At 38.3% G+C, this 24,351-nt stretch overlaps 1 pseudogene; it reads right to left on the bottom strand.

Moving 5' to 3' along the window:
* Nucleotides 1-336: 336 nt before the first annotated feature.
* On the bottom strand, nt 337-2,558 carry LOC102280655 (WW domain binding protein 1-like pseudogene; annotated as a pseudogene).
* Nucleotides 2,559-24,351: the final 21,793 nt, after the last annotated feature.

Raw genomic sequence — 24,351 nt, 5'->3', positions numbered from 1 at the left:
ACAGGGTTGGGCAGGGAATGTTAGTTTCGGCAGTTTGCTTTCTCCATTCAGATTATTCCTATCAAAGCTCACCTGGTTTCTGAAACGAAACTACAGGAAGTAAGGATCCTGTGGTCCTTCAGGAGGGCTGCCTACACTCTCCTATCTGGGCTACTGAGACTCTTTACATAGGCTACAAAAATCAGATACCCCACTCAAGGGGTGGTGCAGAGCAGGCAAAGAGCATGAAAACCACAGATAACCAAAGCATTCTTTTTCCAAGTGGTCATTTTGAAAAAATAAACAAATAAACAAACAACTTATTCATAATCAAGAGAAAATACTGTGCGAGAGCCAGACTTTGGGCCTGCCCTTCCTCAGGACCCACAGCCTCATTTGTTCGTAGAAAACAGTGAGACGTGAAGGCCGGCAGACGTGTGTCTGGGATGGAGGGAGGGCACTGGTCACCCATGGGTGCAGATCAAAGGGCAGAGACAACGGGAAGTTGCACCTCCATCTGCTGCCACACTGCAGGGCCTCCTGCTCATCCACAGGAGTTCCAAAGACAGCCCCCACCCAAGCCTGCACATTATGTATCTCCTGGCTGAACTATAGCCAGGCTCTTTGAAGGCCAAGTTGAGAAAAAGACACAAACTTCCCTTTTCCAAAACAGAATTCTTGCCTGCCCACTGGTCAAGTTCTTGTTTTCAGCTTGCTTTTGTTGTTGTTTTTTTTTTCCTTTAAAAAACAAAACAAAAGGCAGGTATATAATCTTCCAGCCTGAAACCAACCTGTGGCCAGCCAGATCCTGCTGAGAAGGGAGGAGCCCCTCCAGAACACCCTGGCACCGCGAGCTCGTCAGCTGGAATTTGAGAGCACAAGTCCCTTACCAATCCACCACACAACTGCAGTCAACTCTCCTCCCCACCACAGCAGAACACAGTTCTGGCTTCACAGATGCTGGTAGCAAGGGGAAACAATCCCTGGGCCTCTGTGAGCTTCCTTCTTCATCCAGGGCTGAGACCAGCCGCCTCCTCGGGACAGAGATGCAGCGAGGTTCTCATAAACTAACACTGGAAAGCACATCCATTCCATCACCAAGAGTCACCTCAGGGCACGGTCTCATTCCGTCCTTGGGGGCTTTTGAACACACATCTCTCTGACCCAAGCAGGCAGTGAGATGTGACTTTAAAAGAGGTAAAGGGGAATGGGGTGGGGTATGAGGAATGAGTCACAGGATAACTTCTCAGCCCTCCACGGTACTGTGTTTCTGTGTAGGGCAAGCCACCCACACCCCAAACTGTACCTGGAGATGCAGGAAAATGCAGGAGCAAGGGGTGCGGGGGAAGGAACACAGTTACTTAATGCTTCTCGCATGGTTTTCCCCTACCCTGGTTGCATTGCCAAGATCTCAGGTATAGCCAGGACCTACTCTAGCTGGGGGAGCTGCTGCTCTGGGAGTTTGGGGAGTCCTGCTCGTTGATGGTGTTCAGCAGCAGCAGACAGGCAGGCGGCCTTGGCAGGTGTGGATGCCCAGACTCCCGGGCCTGCTCCTTGGAGGGCTGGCAGAGACCTTCCTCCTCGTCGGCAAGTGGCCACACATTGCAGCTGTCGCAGAAGTCCAGGGGCCTGTCCAGAGCATCATCGATGAGGGCATTGAACTCTTTGAGGTCATCGTCATGGTGGTCCCGGTTGCACACACACACCTCGATGCCTGAGTCACCTGTGAAGCGGTGGTGTCTGCCAGGTGTTTTGTCTTTGTTGTCAGGGAGGGTGCTGCCCTGCTCAGAGAGCTGTATTCTTTCAGAAGCTCCTCCTTACATTCGGAATCCTTGTCCAGGAAGGCCGTGGGGTCCACCTCCCCCAGGCCAGCCACAGAGCCGCCGGGCTCCATGCCAGAGGTTTTCTTGGCTGCTGGGTCTGCTGGCATGTTGGAGGGCTCAGGGTCAGTGACGCTTGGGGGTCGCGTGCTACTTCTGCTGGGCCCGGACAAGGGGCTACTCTGAGCCCCCTGGGAGCCCCTGGTGGGGTCGGTGCCTGGGGGGCTGCTGCCTGCAGAGCCACACTGTGCAGGTAGCTGCTGCTGCTGCTGGAGCTGGAAGGCACTGTATGCTGGGGGAGGAGTTGGAGGTCGGTTCACCACTTCCTCATAAGGAGGTAGTAAATAGTTTGGCAAAAACCTGAAATAAAATGGCAGCGTTGAGTAATTGTGGGCTTCCCCGTAGGCGATCAGGTTGATGTCATGCTGCCGCTGCTGGGACTGAAGGTGATGCTTGGCTCGGCAGTGGTGGCAGACGCAGCAGCAGCTCAGATGATGATGATGGTCCACACGAGCCAGATCCACCAGAGTTCATAGTAGTGGTTGCAGCACTGAGACTGTCCACAGCATTGTCCTGTGTCACAGATGTAGCTTTGATTGTTGGTACCCATGCAGATTTCCTTATCCTGCGGGGGTTCAGCCCTGACTGACAGGGGGCTGGGCAGCGCCTGGAGGAGCAGGAGCGCCATGCCACCCAGGAGCCTTCTCCTTGCCATCCCCCTCCTGCTCCTGCTCCTCTGCCACGGCGCCGCCACCTCCCTCCTCCTCCCTCTCCTCCTCTTCTCTGTTCTTCCTTCTTCCCTTCTTTTCCTGTTTCCCAATTTGTTTTTTTTTTTTTTAATAAAATTAAACAAAATGAAAAAGTTCAGTTTCTTGAAGTAATGAAGATCTAGGATTTAAGAGCTGATATAAAAATCTCCGTATTGTTCAAAGCAGGTAACTTGCAGGTTGTATTTTATTTATTATTCACACATTACTTTGGATTCATATCTACTTACAATGAAAAAAAGGAAAAAGAAAGAAAGAAAATTGTGATTTAACTTTTGTGGTATGTGAATAATATAGGAACATTGGCAATTTCTTTCTTAATGGAGAGATGAGCAAAATTCATTTAAAAATTTCTCAGGATGGTCTTTTCTGAAGGGTAATTCTTTTAGAATTTCTACCACTTCAGAAATTCTTTGTCTCTTAACTTCATCTGCTACTCATAGTAAATAAAATGTATGAAAACATGATAAGACTAAATTATAAATGTCAGTTTCTAAGACCTAAAAAAGTTGATTTAGTTCATCAGTCTGTAATATGGCAAGTAACTCATCATTATCAGAGTTTAAAATGAGTATACCAGTATACTAAAGTTTTTAGTATTCATAAATTTCATATATTTATATTACCTTTATAATATATTATTTATTACTTATATTAAATATAGACTATAATTATATGAAAAGTACAGCTGTCCTTAAAGATATTGTGGGTTTGATTCCAGTCCCCACAATAAAGCAAATATCACAATAAAGTCACACAAATATTTTGGTCTTCCAGTGCATATAGACTTTATATTTATACTTCACTGTATTAACTATGCAATGCTGCTGCTATTGCTGTTAAGTCGCTTCAGTCGTGTCCGACTCTGTTCGACCCCATAGACGGCGGCCCACCAGGCTCCCCCGTCCCTGGGATTCTCCAAGCAAGAACACTGGAGTGGGTTGCCATTTCCTTCTCCAAAGTATGAGAGTGAAAAATGAAAGTGAAGTCGTTCAGTCGTGTCTGACTCTTAGCGACCCTGTGGACTATAGCCCACCAGGCTTCTCCATCCATGGGATTTTCCAGGGAAAAGTACTGGAGTGGGGTGCCATTGCCTTCTCCGAACTATGCAATAGCATTATTTTAAAAATATCAATGTTTATACCTCAATTTAAAAATTCTTTATTGTTAAAAATTCTAATTATCTTGTTTAGTGAGTGGTAATAGTAGCATTAAATATCACAGACTATCATAACAAATATAACAATTAAGAAAAGATTTGAGATATTGAGAGAATTATCAAAATATGACACAGGAAAGATAAAGGAGTAAATGTCATTGGAAATGGTGCTGATAGACTTACTAGACACAGAGTTGCCACAAACATTCAATTTTTTGAAAAACATAGTATCTGCAATAAAGAGAAGCACAGTAAAAGGAGTAATGCCTGTAAACATTTTCAGTGAATATGTTTTTTTGAGTAGTGTTTATTAGATTTAGAAATAAAATTTTTATGGTGAATACACTCCCAGAAGTTCCAGGTTACAAGATGAGATGGACAAGATGAGATGAGACATAGTTCTACTGAGGTCCTGTTCAAGAAAACCAAAATCTTTAAATGTGCTGAAAAAATCCGTTGTTTTCATGTAATGTAATTCTGAATTAGAAGCATTAAAAAATTAAAATGCACATTTTTCCAAGGTAAAGAAGTACTATAAAGTAAAATAACATAAAGAATATTATTAATTTTCAAGTAAAAATATTCCTTTTTTTTTTTTGCCACAATGGAGCAATTTTGTAGCATTTTTCTGGAAAAATTTGCACTAGAAACATATAAGTTCTAGACTAGATCAGATCAGATCAGATCAGTCGCTCAGTCATGTCTGACTCTTTGTGACCCCATGAATCGCAGCACGCCAGGCCTCCCTGCCCATCACCAACTCACGGAGTTCACTCAGATTCACATGCATCAAGTGGGTGATGCCATCCAGCCGTCTCATCCTCTGTCATCCCCTTCTCCTCCTGCCCCCAATCCCTCCCAGCATCAGAGTCTTTTCCAATAAGTCAACTCTTCTCATGAGGTGGCCAAAGTACTGGAGTTTCAGCTTTAGCATCATTCCTTCCAAAGAAATCCCAGACACAAGCAATTTAAAAATACTTATTAAGAGCGTCCCTGGTAGCTCAGTGGTAAAGAATCCACCTGCCAACGTAGGAAACACAGGTTCGATCCCTGGTCCAGAAAGACCCCACATGCCACGGAGCACCCAAGCCTGTGCACCACAACTACTAAGCCTGTGTTCTAGAGCCTGGAAGCATCAACTCCTGAGCCTGCATGCTGCAACTACTGAAGCTCACTTGCCCTAGAGCCCATGCTCTGCAACAAGAGAAGCCACTGCAATGAGAAGCCCAGGCCCTTCATAACTAGAGAAAAGCCCAAGGAACAGCAAAGACCCAGCACAGTCCCAAATAAATAAATTATTTTAAAAATCCATATTGAAATAAGATATGATAATTATGTGAGGTAATATGGGTGCTGACTATTGCTACAATAACAATCATTATTAGAACTTATAACTATCAATTCAACATGTTTCAAACCTTAAATTTATGTAACTTACACCTGTAAGTTACACATAGTCAGTTATATTTCAGGGAAAATATAAAGAAATAAAAATACTTATTGAATGAATGAAATAAACTGTAAAATGTCATCTTATCTTCCCCGTCATTTTCCATCTGAGCAAACATGAGTGATACAACAAGAAACCCAGTCTGGTCATTAGTAGGACCAAGTCCTTACTTGATCTCTTCGTGCCTTCTGTAATACTTGGATGAATATGTGTGAAATAACTTATTTGTCAACCTATCACTATTTTCCTTTGCCATTGATTATTACATCTGCCATGCTCCTGGTAATATAGTTAAGACTATTTTAATAGCATTGAATGCACTATTAAAAAATTCAAATTGCATACATAGTGACTAAATCTTTTGAGAGTAGACAGAAATGTATGGACATTTGCACTAGAAAGAAATCTATTTCTAGTGCTGCAGCACAGTTGGGAGTATGATCATGTCTTGTTTCATCAATGTTTATTAATTCATCATTACAGTGATACTTAAAAGTAAGATAAACCATGGCATTTTAATTACACTGCATATACATATATTTTTTTTTCCTTAAGAGAAGACTTACTGTAATTTACTGTTATTCAGAAGGATAGAGCTTTCATAAAATGGGTCATTCCATAATCAGCATGGTCCAAATTAGCTGACAGTACAGAAGAAAAAATAATTTGGAGTTTAGCCATTTTCATTTTAACTAATGGATCATATTAAACAAGTTTTTGACATGTTAAAAAAAATCCAACTCCCAAGTCAAGTTACTGTGCATTTAACATCTTGCTCAGCTAATAAAATTATCTTACTCTGGAATACATCTTCCTGATTTTTACTTGCAAATAACAGAATTAAACATTTTTGTCTGTGTCACAGAATACTGCCTAGACATGAATACTGAGAATAAGCAGGAAGGGTATTGAAAAAGTGTAATGACTTATATTTAATAACTAGAGATTGTATGGGGCATTCCCTTATTAAATATTTACCATCTGCTAGAAAACCAGATGGCCAAGTTGTTCTTTGATAATATGGTTCACAATTATGCATTAGCTTTGCTCTGGTATAAACAAAAATTTTTCCAAAAAGGAAAAGAAAAACAATCTTTTCACGTCAAGATTTTAACTATTAAATTTTAATCTTTTAAAAATGAAATTTATTATGGTTGGTTACTACGATACATTTTCTTTTAAAAAGTTACATATTTTTTAATAAGAATGATTGAGCCAAAATGATTGCAACATTTAGGTACATTGGAATATCTAAAAATTTAGCTAAATACTGAGTGGGCTTCCCTGGTGATTCAGTGGCAAAGAATCCACCTGCCAGTGCAGGAGACATGATAGATGTAGGTTTGATCCCTGGGTCTGGAAGATCCCCTGGAGAAGGAAATGGCAACCCACTCCAGTATTCTTACCTGGAAAATCCCATGGATAGAGGAGGCTGACAGGCTACAGTCCATTGGGTCACAAAGAGTTGGACAAGACTGAGCACAAATAATGAATACTGAGATAATTTGCTCAATCTGTTCGAGATCCATAGAATTGTTTCTATTTGACCCATTAACTCAATACAGAAGGCCAAGAAAAATTTCCCTTTCCAGTTTTTGCCTGAGACTATTGGTTATTAAGGATAACTAATGTGTATCAATAGTAGATATGTATCATATGCTTTATGTGATTACTAATCACTTTGCCTGACTATAAAATATTAACTTACTTTCAATTTTGAAAAAAAAAAAAATCAATGGAATATAATGTTTAAGTAAGTTTGAATTGTCTACCCAATAAGGAACTTTTCTGGACATATGTAAATTAAAATATAAATGTAGTGAAATTCAGCCAGGAAATGATAGTATTCCTGATTACTCACAGGCATGTATTAGTATAAACCTAGAGGAAAATAGCACATTTATTTACAGAAATATAAGATATTTATCAGCATTACACACACAAAAAGAAAAATATATGGCACATGAAAAATTATGATTGATTTACACAGCCTTGAAATAATTTGTGACCTTGTGAATGCCCTCCCTTTGTTACACTTCTATAGTGTATAGTCCTTACTCTTCCATCAATAAATATATCAGAGTGAACTTGTGGGAAACAACACCTATGAACTTTGATGTTGATAGTATAACTAATTCTACATATTTTAAACTTAAACACAAATAAAAGACAAAGGAAACTTTAGTACATTTTTGGGCTATGGTGATTGCATGATTATAATATTATTGTTTTACATATTTCATTCTGTAGAACTTGGGTGTTGTGTTGTATAAAAATCAAAGGAAGACCAACCTAACAATCTGAGTGAATTGTACACATCTCTTTCAAGGCCCACAGGGAGGATAAATAATCAACTCCTTATTTCAGTTCAGTTCAGTTGCTCAGTCATGTCTGAATCTTTGCAACCCCATAGACTTCAGCATGTCAGGCTTCCCTGTCCATCACCAAAACCCGGAGCTTGTTTAAACTTATGTTCATTGAGTCAGTGATGCCATCCAACTATCTCTTCCTCTGTTGTCCCCTTCTCCTCCTGCCTTCAATCTTTCCCAGCATTAGGGTCTTTTCCAATGAGTCAGTTATTGGCATCCGGGGACCTAAGTATTGGAGTTTCAGCTTCAACATCAGTCCTTCCAATGTATATTCAGGACTCATTTCCCTTAGGATGGACTGGTTGGGTCTCCTTGCAGTCCAAGGGACTCTCAAGAGTCTTCTCCAACACCACAGTTCAAAAGCATCAATTCTTCGGTGCTCAGCTTTCTTTATAGTCCAAATCTCACATTATACATGACTACTGGAAAAACTTTGACTAGATGGACCTTTGTTGGCAAAGTAATGTCTCTGTTTTTTAATATGCTGTCTAGGTTGGTCACAGCTTTTCTTCCAAGGAGCAAGAGTCTTTTAATTTCATGGCTGCAGTTACCATTTACAGTGATTTTGGAGGAGAGAAAAATAAAGTCAGCCACTGTTTTCACTGTTTCCCCATCTATTTGCCATGAATTGATGGGACTGGATAACATGATGTTAGTTTTTTGAATGTTGAGTTTTAAGCCAGCATTTTCACTCTCCTCTTTCATTTTCAGTTCCTCTTAGCTTTCTGCCATAAGGGTGGTGTTGTCTGCATATCTGAAGTTATTGATATTTCTCCCTGCAATCTGGATTCCAGCTTGTGCTTCATCCAGCCCAGTGTTTCTCATCATGTACTCTGCATATAAATTAAATAAGCAGGGTGACAATATACAGCCTTGACATACTCTTTCCCAATTTTCAACCATTCTGTTGTTTCATGTATGATTCTAACTGTCCTTTATTGTGCCCATCTTTTCATGAAATGTTCCCTTGGTATCTCTAATTTTCTTAAAGAGATCTCTAGTCTTTCCATTCGTTTTCCTCTATTTCTTTGCACTGATCACTGAGAAATGCTTTCTTATCTCTCCTTTCCATTCTTTGAAACTCTGCATTCGTATGGATATATCATTCCCTTTGCACTTTGCCTTCACTTCTCTTCATTTCTCAGCTATTTGTAAGGCCTCCTCAGAAAATCATTTTGCCTTTTTGCATTCCTTTTTCTTGGGCATGGTTATGATCACCGCCTCCTGTACAATGTTATGAACCTCCATAATTAGTTCTTCGGGCACTCTGTCTATCAAATCTAATCCTTGAATCTGTTTGTCATTTCCATTGTATAATAGTAAAGGATTTGACTTAGGTCATTCCTGCATGGCCTAGTGGTTTTCCCCACTTTCTTCAATTTAAGTCTGAATTTTTCAATAAAGAGTTCATGACATGAGCCACAGTCAGCTCCCAGTCTTGTTTTGGCTGTATAGAGGTTCTCCATCTTTGGCTGCAAAGAATATAATCAATCTAATTTTGGTATTGACCATCTAGTGATATCCAGGTGTAGAGTCGTCTCTTTTGCTGTTGGAAGAGGGTGTTTTCCCTGACCAGTGTGTTCTCTTGGCAAAAATCTGTTAGCCTTCTCCCTGCTTCATCCTGTATTCCAAGGCCAAATTTCCTTGTTACTTCAGGTATCTCTTGACTTCCTACTTTTGCATTTCAGTCCCCTATGATGAAAAGAACATCTTTTTTGGGTGTTAGTTCTAGAAGGTCTTCTTCTGCTGCTGCTGCTGCTAAGTCACTTCAGTCATGTCTGACTCTGTGCGACCCCATAGAGGGCAGCCCACCAGGCTCCTCCGTCCTTGGGATTCTTCAGGCAAGAACACTGGAGTGGGTTACCATTTCCTTCTCCAATGCATGAAAGTGAAAAGTGAAAGTGAAGTCACTTAGTCGTGTCCGACGCTTAGCGATGTCATGAACTGCAGCCTACCAGGCTCCTCTGTCCATGGGAGTTTCCAGGCAAGAGTACTAGAGTGGGTTGCCATTGCCTTCTCCCAGAAGGTCTTCTAGGTCATCATAGTACCATTCAATTTCAGCTTCTTCAGCATTAGTAGTTTGGGCATAGACTTGGATTATTGTGCTATTGAATGGTTTGCTTGGAGATGAACAGAGATCGTTCTGTTATTTTTTGATATTGCAGATAAGTGCTGCATTTCACTCTTTTTTTTTTACTCCATTTCTTGTAAGGGATTTTTGCCCACAGTAGTAGATATAATGGTCATCTGAATTAAATTCACCCATTCCAGTCCATTTTAGTTCACTGATTCTTAAAATGTTGATGTTCCCTCTTGCCATCTCCTGTTTGACCACTTCCAATTTATCTTGATTCATGGAGCTAACATTCCGGGTTCTTATGCAATATTGTTCTTTACAGCATCGGATTATACTTCCATCACCAATCATATCCACAAATGGGCATTGTTTTCACTTTGGCTCAGCCTATTCATTCTTCAGAGTTATTTCTCCACTCTTCTCCAGTAGTATATTAGGCACCTACTGCCCTGGGGAGTTCATCTTTCAGTGTCCTATCTTTTTGTATTTTCATACTCTTCATGGAGTTCTCAAGGCAAGAATACTGAAGTGGTTTGCTTCCCTTTTCCAGTGTACCACATTTTGTCATGATTAATATGTTTAAGCAATTTTAAAGAGATGGAGAATGCAATTAAAATTTTGTTGATAGAGTACTCCACTTCTGGTTAGTGATGTTTTAATAAGGACTAGATTTATGATCCTGCTTGAGAAAAAGCAAAAAGTGTGTGTGTCTGGTGATTTTCAAGACATTGGACATAAAGCTGTATATGGCAGTGTATTTGGTTTCTAGGACTTCTGTAACAAACCATCAAACTGGATGGTTTAAACAAGAGAATTTTATTGCCTCATGTTTGGAAGATGAGAAATTCAAAATGAAGGTTTCATAGGGATAATTTTCCTTTGGAGAACTGTGAGGGAAAGACCTGTTCCATGCTTGTCTCCTAGCTTCTTATAGCCTTAAATGTTCCTTGACTACTAGATGTCATCTCTCGGTGTCATCATGTCTTCCCTCTGTACATATCTGTGTCCCAAATCCCCTCTTTACATGAACACTATTCATATTAAATTAGGGCTTACCCCAATAATGTCATCTTACCTTGATCCCTTGCCTATTACTAAATAAGGTCACATTCTCGGATTCTGGGGGTTAGGACTTAAACATCTTTTTGTAAGAGACAATTCACCCCATAACAAACAACTAAGGAGAGTAATTCTGAAAGACAAGAAACAAATGCCACATGAGTGCTACAGCTGCTATAGCGTACAACTCCAAGGCCGTTTCTAGAGCAGTACAAGAGAGGGTAACTCAAATGGAACCTAGCGAGCTCCTGGACTGAGGTGATAAAATAGATACACCAAGATGGTCAAGTTTATAAGACAAAGGATCAGAGTAGAGAGACCAGCATCAGAGCAATACTGGTCATTTGGAGGAGACACACTGAATTTTCAGCTGGTATTTGTAAGAAAGGGGATGAGAGGAAATTACCAGAAGCTGGGAAAGAGCCACATAAAAGAACTTGATATATAGTACCCAGTGCTCACCAAGGGCCAGAGAGAGTTTCTGTCCCCACAGAGAAGAATGGAGAACTTAGAACTCCTGGAGCATTGGGTAGAGTATAGATAGAGATAGGGCTCTTATCTGAGTAGTAGTAAAATATTAGCCTTTAGCCTTAGACTGACCACACTTAGGTTCCACTTAAAAATAAAAGCACTATGTGACATTTCCAAGTAGCTTAATTGTGGACAAGACCAGAGACGAGAATACTTACAGGAATAAAAAATATCTGAAGCCAGACAAAGTAAAATTCATAATTTCTGGTATATAATAATAATAATAATTACTGGGCAAGTGAAGAAGCAGGAAAATATGACCCATAATGAGTATAAATATCAGTTAATCTTAAACCAACAGAAAAGTGACACAGATGTTAGAATTTACAGAGAGAAACGTCAGAAGTTATTATAACTCTACTCCATATTTTTAAAAATTAAGTGAAGACATGGATGATATAGAATATATTTAAATCAAATATCTAGAAATGAAGATTGCACTATATGAAGTGAAAAATTTATGGGGTGGGCTTAAAGCAAATCTGTTATTACAAAAGAAATATTAGTGAATTTGAAAAGGTACCTTAAGTACTATCTAATATTAAACATATATATATATATATAGAATAAAGAACCAATACAATATTGTAAAGTAATTAGCCTTCAATTAAAATAAATAAATTTATATTTTAAAAAAAGTATACTTAAATGAAAAAAAAAAAAAAGAATGAAGACATGAGCATAACATTAGTGAGCTGAGTGTTTTCAAACAGAACTTTTATAAGTCAATAAGAAAAAGATAATCCAATAGAAAAATGCAAAAGGATTTTAGCAGCTTTGAGTTGAAAAAAAAAATTCATTGTCATCCAATGTCATCCAAATGTCATTAAGCATGTGAATGATGTTTATCAAACATAAGGGCGATACATATCACAATCACAATGCAAAACAAAGGGTTGATGACGAAGATTTGAACAACTCCTCCTGTTGGTGGGAGTGTTAATTGATACTATCATTTTGGCAAATTATTTAGGAATAGCTAATAAAGCAGAGACATTACTTTGCCAACAAAAGTCCGTCTAGTCAAGGCTATGGTTTTTCCAGTGGTCATGTATGGATGTGAGAGTTGGACTGTGAAGAAAGCTGAGTGCCGAAGAATTGATGTTTTTGAACTGTGGTGTTAGAGAAGACTCTTGAGAGTCCCTTGGACTGCAAGGAGATCCAACCAGTCCATTCTGAAGGAGATCAGCCCTGGGATTTCATTGGAAGGACTGATGCTGAAGCTGAAACTCCAGTACTTTGGCCACCTCATGCGAAGAGTTGACTCACTGGAAAAGACTCTGATGCTGGGAGGGATTGGGGGCAGGAGGAGAAGGGGACGACAGAGGATGACATGGCTGGATGGCATCACTGACTCGATGAAAGTGAGTCTGGGTGAAATCCGGGAGTTGGTGATGGACAGGGAGGCCTGGTGTGCTGTGATTCACAGGGTCACAGAGTCGGACACGACTGAGCAACTGAACTGAACTGAATAAAGCTGAACCTCAGTTGGTGAAGAATCTGCTTGCAATGCAGGAGACCTCAGTTTAATTCCTGGGTCGTGAAAGTCCACTGGAGAAGATAGAGACTACCCACTCCAGTACTCTTGGGCTTCCCTTGTGGCTCAACTAGTAAAGAATCCATCTGCAATGTGGGAGACCTAGGTTTGATCCCTGGGTTGGGAAGATCCCTGGGAGAAGAGAAAGGCTACTTACTCCAGTATTCTGGCCTGGAGAATTACACGGACTGTATAGTCCATGAGGTCACGAAGAGTCAGACACGACTGAGCAACTTTCACTTTCAGAATAAAGCTGAAAATATGCATACCTTGTGACCCAGCATTAGTAATCCTAAGTAGATACTCAACAAAAAATGCACACTTTCACATACATACAAACATGTATTTACACGTGCAAGGATGTTCATGTACACATTATTTTGAATAGCCCCAAATTTAAAACTAGTTTTCAACTTTAGAATGAATAGATATTTGATCACATATTCATCCAATATAATACTATAGAGCAGAGACAATTAGTGAACTACTACTATTTACAGCATTATTAATACAGTTCACAAACAGACACAAACTATTCATTCCATATGATATAATTTATATGAAGTTTATAAAAAATATGATTTACAATGTTAGAAGTGAATTTGTCTGTAACGACTGGCAAAGGGCATATTTTCTTCTTTACTTTTACCTTGGATAAGGTTCAACTCAGTCCCGGTTCCAGAGATGGAAATGTGCCCCATTCTCAGCCAGTCAGTTGTTCTTATCCCCTACCTTTAATCAGAAAGGGCAGGTGATTCTCTTTGGACCAATGAGAGTAAGCCCGAGATACATATTGGATTTTTCATAAAGAGGAATTATCTCAGGAAGCCACCAAGTAGACTTACCTGAGAAACAAGATGAAATGGAGCAAAGTAAGACTAACAGATGTATAAAAATGATATGTAAAATCAAGACATAATGTTATTGTTATAGTCTTTGAATTCATCTCTGCACAAAGCTTTGATCAACTCATAGATTTCTGTTACTGAGTCAATAATTTCTTTAGTTTTCTTTTTAAAAATGCCAAGAAAAATAGACACATCCATAAACCTTAAAAGGGATTTTAACATACAGTAATTGATAAAATAAAAAGTCCTAAAAGACATAAAATTGAATTAAACATGTTGGTTTAGATGCTTAATAATCAATAAGTAAAAGAAAAGCAACAAGAATCCTCTGTACAAAAATGTACAAAATAATTCCATTTGAATTAAAAACTGAATATTGGCAAGCAAAAGTAAAATGTTTGAATACATAATATATGAAAATATCTGTATGAACTAAAGAGAGAAAAGACATACATTAAACAATAAATAGAGAGAACATATCACAAGGAAAAATATCAATAAATTTTAATCCAGTAAAATTTAAAAGTTCTGTTCATTAGAGTTTTGTGTAAAATATTGTAAAATATTGAAAATATTGTGTAAATTTTAATCCAGTAAAATTTAAAAGTTCTGTTCATTAGAGTTTTGTGTAAAATACAGATGGGAAGGACTTATTGGCAATATGTACAAAATATATAATTAGCATACTTAAGTATTAAGTACTTAGTATACACTTAATTAAGTTTTAAGTACTTAACTAAGTATTAAGTACTTAATTAGCATAAGTATATATTAAACAAAGACCAATTTTTTAAACGAAGACCTATTTAGAGGGAAAAAAGCTAAAGACCTAAGAAAATACTTAAAAGGGGAAACCCTAATGACAAATAAAAACTAAAATTTACCAGCCACACTGGTAATCAGATAAATGCAAAAATAATTATATAAACAAAATAAACTAAGTATATACATTTTTACCCATTCAAAGTTAGTAAATAAGCAAATTTTTTTTTTAATTGGTAACTTCAAAAATTGACAATAGTGTAGAAAAGTTACACACTAGCCTTACACACTGCTAGCATGAATCTAAATTAGTACAAACCATTTTGAGAATGAAATTCACTTTATACAGTAAATTTTACAATGTGTATACTTAAAACTCAGCAATTCACAGCTGGGTTTGCACTTGAGAGAAAAACTTACACATATCCAGGAGAAGATATAAAACCAATTTATAGCAGAACTCTTTGTGACAGAAAAAACTGAAACCTACTCAAACCCCATCAATATCAGAATATATGAATCAAATTCTCAGTTTATTCATCCCAAGAAATATCAGCAGTGGAAATCTATAAACTACAACTTGAATAATATAAATACATTGTAGACACACAATGTTAAGTGCAAAGAGCAAACTGTAAAAATATACATGTAGTATGGTTCTAAATTTTTTTACAGTGAACCAAAATATGTAATAGATTATATCTATATATAAAGTATATGATAGGACTGTGACAAAATAAGAGAAAACATTAAATATTGAGAACTCAAGATATTGCTCACCTCTTAGGTAAGAAGGGGAAATGAGTTCAAAAAAGGGCTCACAAGAGCTGACAGATTTGAAGGGGATACTTTAAAAAAATAAATTCAAAGATATACAGATACTTTTTAAACTATTGTAATCTACACATACACATTACATAAACATTCTATTGCATCTAGTAGTATTTAATATAAAGAATTTTAAATGTTGTAGAACCCTATAGCTAAAGAATTTCTCATAATAAAATATTTACAGACTTTTAATTCTTTTTCTGTTCATCTATATTCCACAGGAGGAGAATTTAATGCATATTTGCATAGCAACTCATCACATTTCTATTAGTAAATATAGACAAACTGAAACACTAACTTCAAAATATAGCAGAATATAATTATACTTCCATTCACATGTTAATCATGGATTCTGACACCCCACTGAAGAGCTCTCTGTGGCCCCACTCCATCTGCTAATCTTCATATGAAGGCATCTATACAAGCCCCAGGATTCCCATCTCACCTTTGAAGATGACTGAACATCTAGAAGGCAGGTAACCCAAGCTACATTTGGGTGTTTGGTCACTGAATGCACCCTGTGAAAATGTAGCTGGAATATCAGTTCTCATTCTCAGGAAAATGAATTCAGAAATACTAGGTTAATCAGCCATTAGCAGGAGTTGAAACTGAAAACATGCATGAGCTAGACATACCTTGGTGTGATGATTTTAATCTGAAGTTATGAAAAAATAGGGGCTTACCAGGTGGTGCTGGGGGTAAAGAACCTGCCTGCCAATGCAGGAGACATAAGAGACATAAGGTTCAATCCCTGGGTGGGGAAGATACCCTGGAGGAGGAAATGGCAACCCACCCCAGTATTCTTGCAAGGAGAATCCCATGGACAGAGAAGCCTACAGTCCATAGGGTGGCAAAGAGTCAGACACTATTGAAGTAACTTAGCGACACACACATGAAAAAGTAGAAACTAAGGTAGAACTGGACATGGAACTTCAGACTGGTCCCAAATAGGAAAAGGAGTACATCAAGGCTGTATGTTGTCACTTTGCTTATTTAACTTATATGCAGAATACATCATGAGAAACGCTGGGCTGGAGGAGGCACAAGGAGGAGACACAAGCTGGAATCAAGACTGCTGGGAGAAATCTCAATAACCTCAGATATGCAGATGACACACCTTTATGGAAGAAAGGGAAGAAGGACTAAAGGGCCTCTTGACGAAAGTGAAAGAGGAGAGTGAAAAAGTTGGCTTAAAGCTCAACATTCAGAAAACAAAGATCATGCCATCTGGTCCCATCACTTCATGGCAAATAGATGGGGAAACAGTGGAAACAGTGTCAGACTTTATTTTTCTGGGCTCCAAAATCACTGCAGATGGTAACTGCAGCCATGAAATTAAAAGACACTTACTCCTTGGAAGGAAAGTTATGAGCAAGCTAGACAGCATACTAAAAAGCAGAGACATCCCTTTGTCAACAAAGGTCTGTCTAGTCAAGGCTATGGTTTTTCCAGTGGTCATGTATGGATGTGAGAGTTGGACTATAAAGAAAGCTGAGCACCGAAGAATTGATGATTTTGAACTGCAATGTTGGAGATGACTCTTGAGAGTCCCTTGGACTGCAAGGAGATCCAACCAGTCCATCCTAAAAGAGATCAGTCCTGGGTGTTCATTGGAAGGACTGATGTTGAAGCTGAAACTCCAATACTTTGATGCGAAGAGCTGATGCAAAAAGTTGACTCATTTGAAAAGACCCTGAATCTGGGAAAGACCGAGGGCAGGAGGAGAATGGGATGACAGAGGAAGAGATGGTTGGATGGCATCACCGACTCAATGGACATGGGTTTGGGTGGACTCCGAAGTTGGTGATGGACAGGGAGGCCTGGCTTGCTGTGGTTCATGGGGTTCCAAAAAGTCAGACACGACTGAGCGACTGAACTGAAGTGAACTGAAGAGTAAAATAATCAATACCTATGAGGAATGAAAAGAAAAAGAAGAGAGAATAAATCACCTGTGAGGAAGGTCAAAGGAAATAGATATCTATAGAGTAAATCATTCACATCAATGATGGAAAATGAAAGCTTAAGCCATAGACTTTTTCTACTGAAACGTGTAAAAGGCCTTACACTCATGTCACTACTTCTCTACCTAAGTTCTAAGGTTTTTTGACCTTTCTTGACCTTTTATATATAGATGATTTTACAGTATAGATTTTCTTGTGTCAGATTTAATTATATTAGCCGTTCTGACAACATATGGTAAGACTGCTTAGAATAGTGTAACATTTCTACCCAAACTATAATCTTAAATGTGAGGCAAAAGTTGTCAATCATGAATAAGTATATATGTGTGTGCATGTATGTATGCATAAACACACATATATTTTGTACATGTATACATAAAATTAGCTTTAATCTGAAATATGTGTATTATTCTGACTATTCTATTATTGGGGCTATTGCCAAAATTTTTTTTAAATCTACATCCTGGTATATGCAGATGATATTCCCTATCTGTTCCTGGACTTTAGTAAGTGATGCAGCATAATGCAAAAGGTAGTTCATTTTCTACTGTTCATCAAAAAGCTCTTGCCTAAAATGAAAGATATGACCCCCCTACATACCCTTCCCTCAACACAAAATCCACCTGTGCCAAGTCCTGCATTAGAATATGAATTATGTGACAGCAGCTGTAGTTATGTTCAAGTGGATGCATATTCTGGCAAGCACTTTACATCAACCTGAATCTGCTTGACATAAGAGTAGGCATATTTATATTCTCTTTCTTGAATACTGATAATGTAATATTTATAGTGTGAAAGGCATGCCTTTATTCTGACACACATTACATTTATTAATTACATTTGCATGCAGAGAAGAGTGAAAAGATGGATGAACATGGTTGATCTCTATCTGAACACATTGGTCTATTTACTTTTCTTATTGCTTTACATGGTAAAGCCTTATCTAAGTTTACTTCTAAAATTCGAAAGTCTATCTAAGGCATTTTGGATTATTGGAAAAGACTCATTTTCACACCATCTTACAATAAAAATTTCCCAGATTAACACATTATAATACTAATACAAAGTGTATATATTTTCTCTATTCTTACCTCTGTGTGTGTGTGTGATCAGTCGAGCCTGAATATCTGTAGCTCCTGGACTCCCGCCAGGCTCCTCTGCCCATGTAATTTTCTAGGCAAGAATACTGGATTAGGGTGCCATTTCCTACTCCAGGGAATCTTCCCAACCAACCCAGGCATGGAACCTGCGTCTCTTGCATCTCCTGCACTACTGCAACCTGGTAAGTCCCTTTCTTACCACCACTTTTGCTGTAATCTTTAACCCCAAAACAGAGGAATAGAATAAGACCAAATATTTAAAATCGGACTTTGAGAAAATATGTTCTTGCTTACACAATGTAAGAACCTGCACAATGTAAGAAGTTAGAGAACTCTTAAATGTTCTGAGATTTTAATTTTGTAAAGAATGTTCTTAATATATGGCTACTTTCAAACATTACTTCAGTAACAAGTTTTTATTTACACCTAATATGTGTAATCTATGGCAACCCACTCCAGTACTCTTACCTGGCAAATCCCATGGATGGGGGAGCCTGGTGGGCTGCAGTCCATGGGGTCGCTAGGAGTCAAACATGACTGAGCAACTTCACTTTCACTTTTCACTTTCATGCACTGGAGAAGGAAATGGCAACCCATTCCAGTGTTCTTGCCTGGAGAATCCCAAGGACGGGGGAGCCCAGTGGGCTGCCGTCTATGGGGTAGCACAGAGTCAGACACGACTGAAGCAACTCAGCAGCAGCAATGTGTGTAATCTACAGTGATGTGAATGAATTACACATACACTGCTGAAACCCAGAGATGCATAGGAAAGTCATTTTGTAGCTCAACATTTCCAAGACTGTGTGTCACAGTCAGTAGTACTTGGAATGTTATTGTGGTCTGAAAATTAAAGTGTTAGTCACTCAGTCATGTCCAACTCTTTGTGACCGGATAAACTGTAGCCTGTCAGGCTCCTCTCTCCATGGAATTGTCCAGGCAAGAATACTGAAGTGGGTTGCCATTTCCTTCTCCAGGGGATCTTCCTGACCCAGGAATCGAACCTTGGTCTCCTGCATTGCAGGCAGATTCTTTACCATCTAACCTGAAGGAGTCTTTGGGCCTAGAAAAGAAAACAACAGTGTCATAGGCCCTTGCTGAATCATCTAACTTCGGGAAAAACAAAACTGAACTTTAGGTCCCACCCTGATGCTCCAGGCCAGTTGCATCTACCTGGGACTTATCACCCTGTGCCCAACTACAAATGCCATCTCAACTAAAGAATACCCAAAACGTCCCACCTGACTAACGTTTCTCTTAGCACTTCCACAAACCTCCCTTTAAATATGAAGCCCCCCTGATCCCTCTCGCTCTCTCAGCCTGGTCGTTAGGTTGACTGTCGCCCCTCCTTGCCTGAAAAAGGTAACCTACCTCCATTGAGGTCATCTCTCCTTCTTTTCTGCCTCACTGAAACTATACCTTACATGAACCATCAGGGAAGCCCTATTTATGTCTATGTAAAACCAAAAACAACAGTTAAAGGTGATGGGGAATGCCGAATTATTAACATATTAAAGAGATTCCTTTATTTTAGAATTATTCATAACAATTAGCATGCATGGTGCATAGCTGAGAGAATGCCCCATGTAAGGTTATCAAATTTATTTGACCAGTATTTTTTTTCTTTTAAACCCAATTAAACAGCCTACTTAAAATTAGTCTTAACTCAGACTTGCCTGGAAAACCCCATGGGCGGAGGAGCCTGGTAGGCTGCAGTCCATGGGGTCACTAAGAGTCGGACACGACTGAGCGACTTCACTTTCACTTTTCACTTTTCACTTTCATGCATTGGAGAAGGCAATGGCAACCCACTCCAGTACTCTTGCCTGGAGAATCCCAGGGACGGGGAGCTTGGTGGGCTGCTGTCTATGGGGTCGCACAGAGTCGGACACGACTGAAGCGACTTAGCAGCAGCAGCAGTAAGTATAACTTTCTACCAATTTTACCCTTTAACAACTTCATTCTTTTAGGATGGCTATTTTTGTAGTTCAGTTTAATTGAAAACTTTTTAGAAATGAGTACTTTCTGGTTGATATTAAACTTCAAGTTGTAATAGAAGAATTTACAAGTAAATAGTACACCATGCAGTACATTAACATAAGACTCTCAGTAAAACTGTAAATCACACAGAGTTTATTGCCTTAGCTAGCAGTTCCTATTTTCTTAATGTAGATTTTGGACTCAAAGATACTTGAGAAACAATCTTTAGTCAAGGGTATTTTTAGATGGTTATTGTTTGCTTGTCTTCATGAATGTTAAACAATTCTTTCTTGGACTTTTGTTAAATCATAAAATTTTTCCATAGTAAAAGATAACCAGTTATTTGCTTTATATTCTTATTTTAAGTATATTTCATCTATTACATGATTTTAAGCATAAATGCAGTAGAAATGAGCAGGTTGTTAATGAAATAGGTTGTAATTTTTGGCAAACATACATCTGAGCAGTAGGTGTATAGGTGTGTAGGTGTACATCTAGTAAACTAGATGTTCATAGTTCAATAGACTAGCTAGTCATCTTTAGTGTAAAATGGGTATAGCAGAGACCATTTACAATTAAAAAAAAAAAAGAAGAACATTGAATAATCTGGCAAATCCATTCATTACAAGTTTAGAGAGTCTTTTATAACATTAGTTTACATTTTGCTTTGTGCAGTAGATAAAAATAATGTTACATCTTGGTTAAGTAACAAGGAATCTGAAGATCAACAAAAAGTGGATAGAAACGCTTCCTTCTAAGGTATGCTGCATAAAGCAATTGAGTACTCATCTGTTAAGAAACTGTTTAACAGAGTGATAATGATGTTTGGCATTAGGTAGACAGTGTTTGTTAAGTCACTGAAGAAGTGAATGATTGAATTAATATTGATAATTTATAAATTTTACTGACACAAAGGATACATGAATCATATGTGTTAATATAATATGCAATGCTCACCTTAATCTGGAGGAGGAAATGGCAACCCATTCCAATATTCTTATCTGGGAAATCCCAAGGCCAGAGGAGTCTGGTGGGTTACAGTCCAGGGGATTGCAGAGTCAGAAATGACTGAGCATACACACACATGCTCACCTTAATAATCACTGATCTGACTATCCTATTGGAAGGCATATAGGAGTGGGTTCAAGTGTATTTATCATCTAGTGGCACATTAGGGTAGAGCTATCTCTTTGTATCAAATATAAGAAAGAGGAAGCGCATTCCATCCAGTTCACTTCAAAGAGCCATAGAACCAAAGAACATGCTGAAACAGCTGAGAAATGATACTAAAACTTTATATAGACTATAAAAGCAAAATCAGAGCCATGGCCATGAGTAAAATTCATAGTTTAACAAGAAAAAGCAAATTCTTATCAGGAAAACTTCAAGGTTCTGTATCAAAGGTAAAGAACTGTTAATTGCAAACTAACGGCAAGGTGAGAACAGTAATTAGTTTCAGAAAGTTTGAAGTAATATCTTTAAACGTTGTTGTCCTTGGAAATTCTCTTGAAATATAGCAGGGATCTACAACTGTGCGTACTCCTGGGTCTGTCCAATGGCATAGCTCATTGATCCTGTCCCCCAGCACATTAGCTTAAAGTAATTTATGACTTCAAATATAACATTTTTCTGTTCTTTTTGAAATTCCGTCTCATATTTCTATTCATTAAGAATGATTTCTCAAGCCGTGGGGAATTTTTTATTTAAACTGTGTTTGCATATCTTTTAATTCAGAGCTACATTGTAAGATTTTTTCCCCTCTCTATTTTCACCTGGTTTAAAATTCTTTATACTTCACTTCTCCATCTCTTTTAACATTCTGTAACAATAGAGCAAACTGAGTACCACACTTAGGTGAAGGCAGAATCAGAAGGTGAAGTGGTTGCCTAGCAACATCACCTGTGAGTAATTAAGCATCTCTGAGAATTTCTGAATTTTTCTTTAAACTCTTGGCCTTGTTACAGATAGCTATTTGGACTAGTTGGACTCTGCCTATTGCACTAAAGACTGTAATGCCCAAGATGGAGAATCAGGTAAGAAGATTTTATCACAAGTTGTTTTTTTACAAGTTCATATCTCACTCCCTTCCTTGCAGTCTGCCTAAGGCACATACCAAGATAAGTACAGATGACTGATGGTCACAGATGAAAACTTACTTCCCCTCTAAGCAGTTTACATTACAACACTGTATTTTGATTCCTAGCCACTCATTGTCTTACTCTGGCTTAAGTCAGTGCTAGAAATATGTGGAAGCATCCAATTCAGGTGCTCTGACAGTAGGGCAAGTCATCTACATGTGAATAAGGTGGGTTTGAATAGCTAAAGAATGTTGCAAGCTGTTAGTATTCTTCCAAATCTGAAAACTTAAAAATCATTTCAAGCTACAAATAGAGTGTTGTATGGAATTCTATCACATTTCATAACCCCTCAATCATTATGCTCTTAGGTAACTTTTTAGAACACTCCTTTCCCCAAAGAAGAACATTTTCATCAAAGAGCATCCTCTGAAATACATTACGAGAACAAAGACTTTGGAATGCTCTCAATTTACTCAAGATGCCTAACGTATCTTTATAGAAATATATATGGCTGTGGGACTTCATATATAAATAAAATGTCTAAACCATGGGATTTAAATAAAGTCAACATGATTATAATACCAAACTGTTTCAATTAAAATGCCAATAATTTTGTAGTTAAAGCAACAATGAAATAAAGGTTAAAATGATCCCACAGCCTAATGAAATAAAGAGCAAAAAATAAGTTAATGATACTGAAATGTTGAGTATTCTTTGCGGTTCTGAAGAGCTCTAGGACCATAATACTTTATGTCTCAGCACAGAAATAATTTTATGAGAGACAAAGTGGTATATAAGAAGTGAATTAGATGGCTTCACAGGTGAATTCTACCAAAAATTTAGAGAAAAGTTAACACTTATTCTACTCAAACTCTTCCAGAAAATTGCAGGGGAAGGTAAACTTCCAAACTCATTCTATGAGGCCACCATCACCCTAATACCAAAACCAGACAAAGATGCCACTAAAAAAGAAAACTATAGGCCAATATTACCAATGAACACAGACTCAAAAATCCTCAACAAAATTCTAGCAAACAGAATCCAACAACATATTAAAAAGATCATATATTGTAATCAAGTGGGCTTTATTCCAGGATGCAAGGATTTTTCAATATATGCAAACCAATCAATGTGATATACCACATTAACTAATTGAAAGATAAAAACCATATGACTATTTCAATAGATGCAGAGAAAGCCTTTGACAAAATTCAATACCCATTTATGATCAAAACTCTCCAGAAAGCAGGCATAGAAGGAATATACCTCAACATAATAAAAACCATATATGATAAACCTGCTTATTTAACTTATATGCAGAGTACATCACAAGAAATGCTGGACTGGAAGAAACACAAACTGGAATCAGGATTGCCGGGAGAAATATCAATAACCTCAGATATGCAGATGACACCACCCTTATGGCAGAAAGTGAAGAGGAACTAAAAAGCCTCTTGATGAAAGTGAAAGTGGAGAGTGAAAAAGTTGGCTTAAAGCTCAACATTCAGAAAATGAAGATCATGGCCGCTGGTCCCATCACTTCATGGGAAATAGATGGAGAAACAGTGGAAACAGTGTCAGACTTTATTTTCTTGGGCTCCACAATCACTGCAGATGGTGACTGCAGCCATTAAATTAAAGATGCTTATTCCTTGGAAGGAAAGTTATGTCCAACCTAGATAACATATTGAAAAGCAGAGGCATTACTTTGCCAACAAAGGTCCGTCAAGGCTATTGTTTTTCCTGTGGTCATGTATGGATGTGAGAGTTGGACTGTGAAGAAGGCTGAGTGCCGAAGAATTGATGGTTTTGAACTGTGGCATTGGAGAAGCCTCTTGAGGGTCCCTTGGACTGCAAGGAGATCCAACCAGTCCATTCTGAAGGAGATCAGCCCTGGGATTTCTTTGGAAGGAATAATGCTAAAGCTGAAACTCCAGTACTTTGGCCACCTCATGTGAAGAGTTGACTTATTGGAAAAGACTCTGATGCTGGGAGGGACTGGGGGCAGGAGGAGAAGGGGACGACAGAGGATGACATGGCTGGATG

Source organism: Bos mutus, chromosome 2 (genome assembly GCF_027580195.1).
Source record: "Bos mutus isolate GX-2022 chromosome 2, NWIPB_WYAK_1.1, whole genome shotgun sequence".
In the NCBI taxonomy this organism is placed as follows: Eukaryota; Metazoa; Chordata; class Mammalia; order Artiodactyla; family Bovidae; genus Bos; species Bos mutus.
The sequence above is the reverse complement of the archived record's forward strand: the minus strand, read 5'-3'. Positions and strand labels throughout refer to the sequence as shown.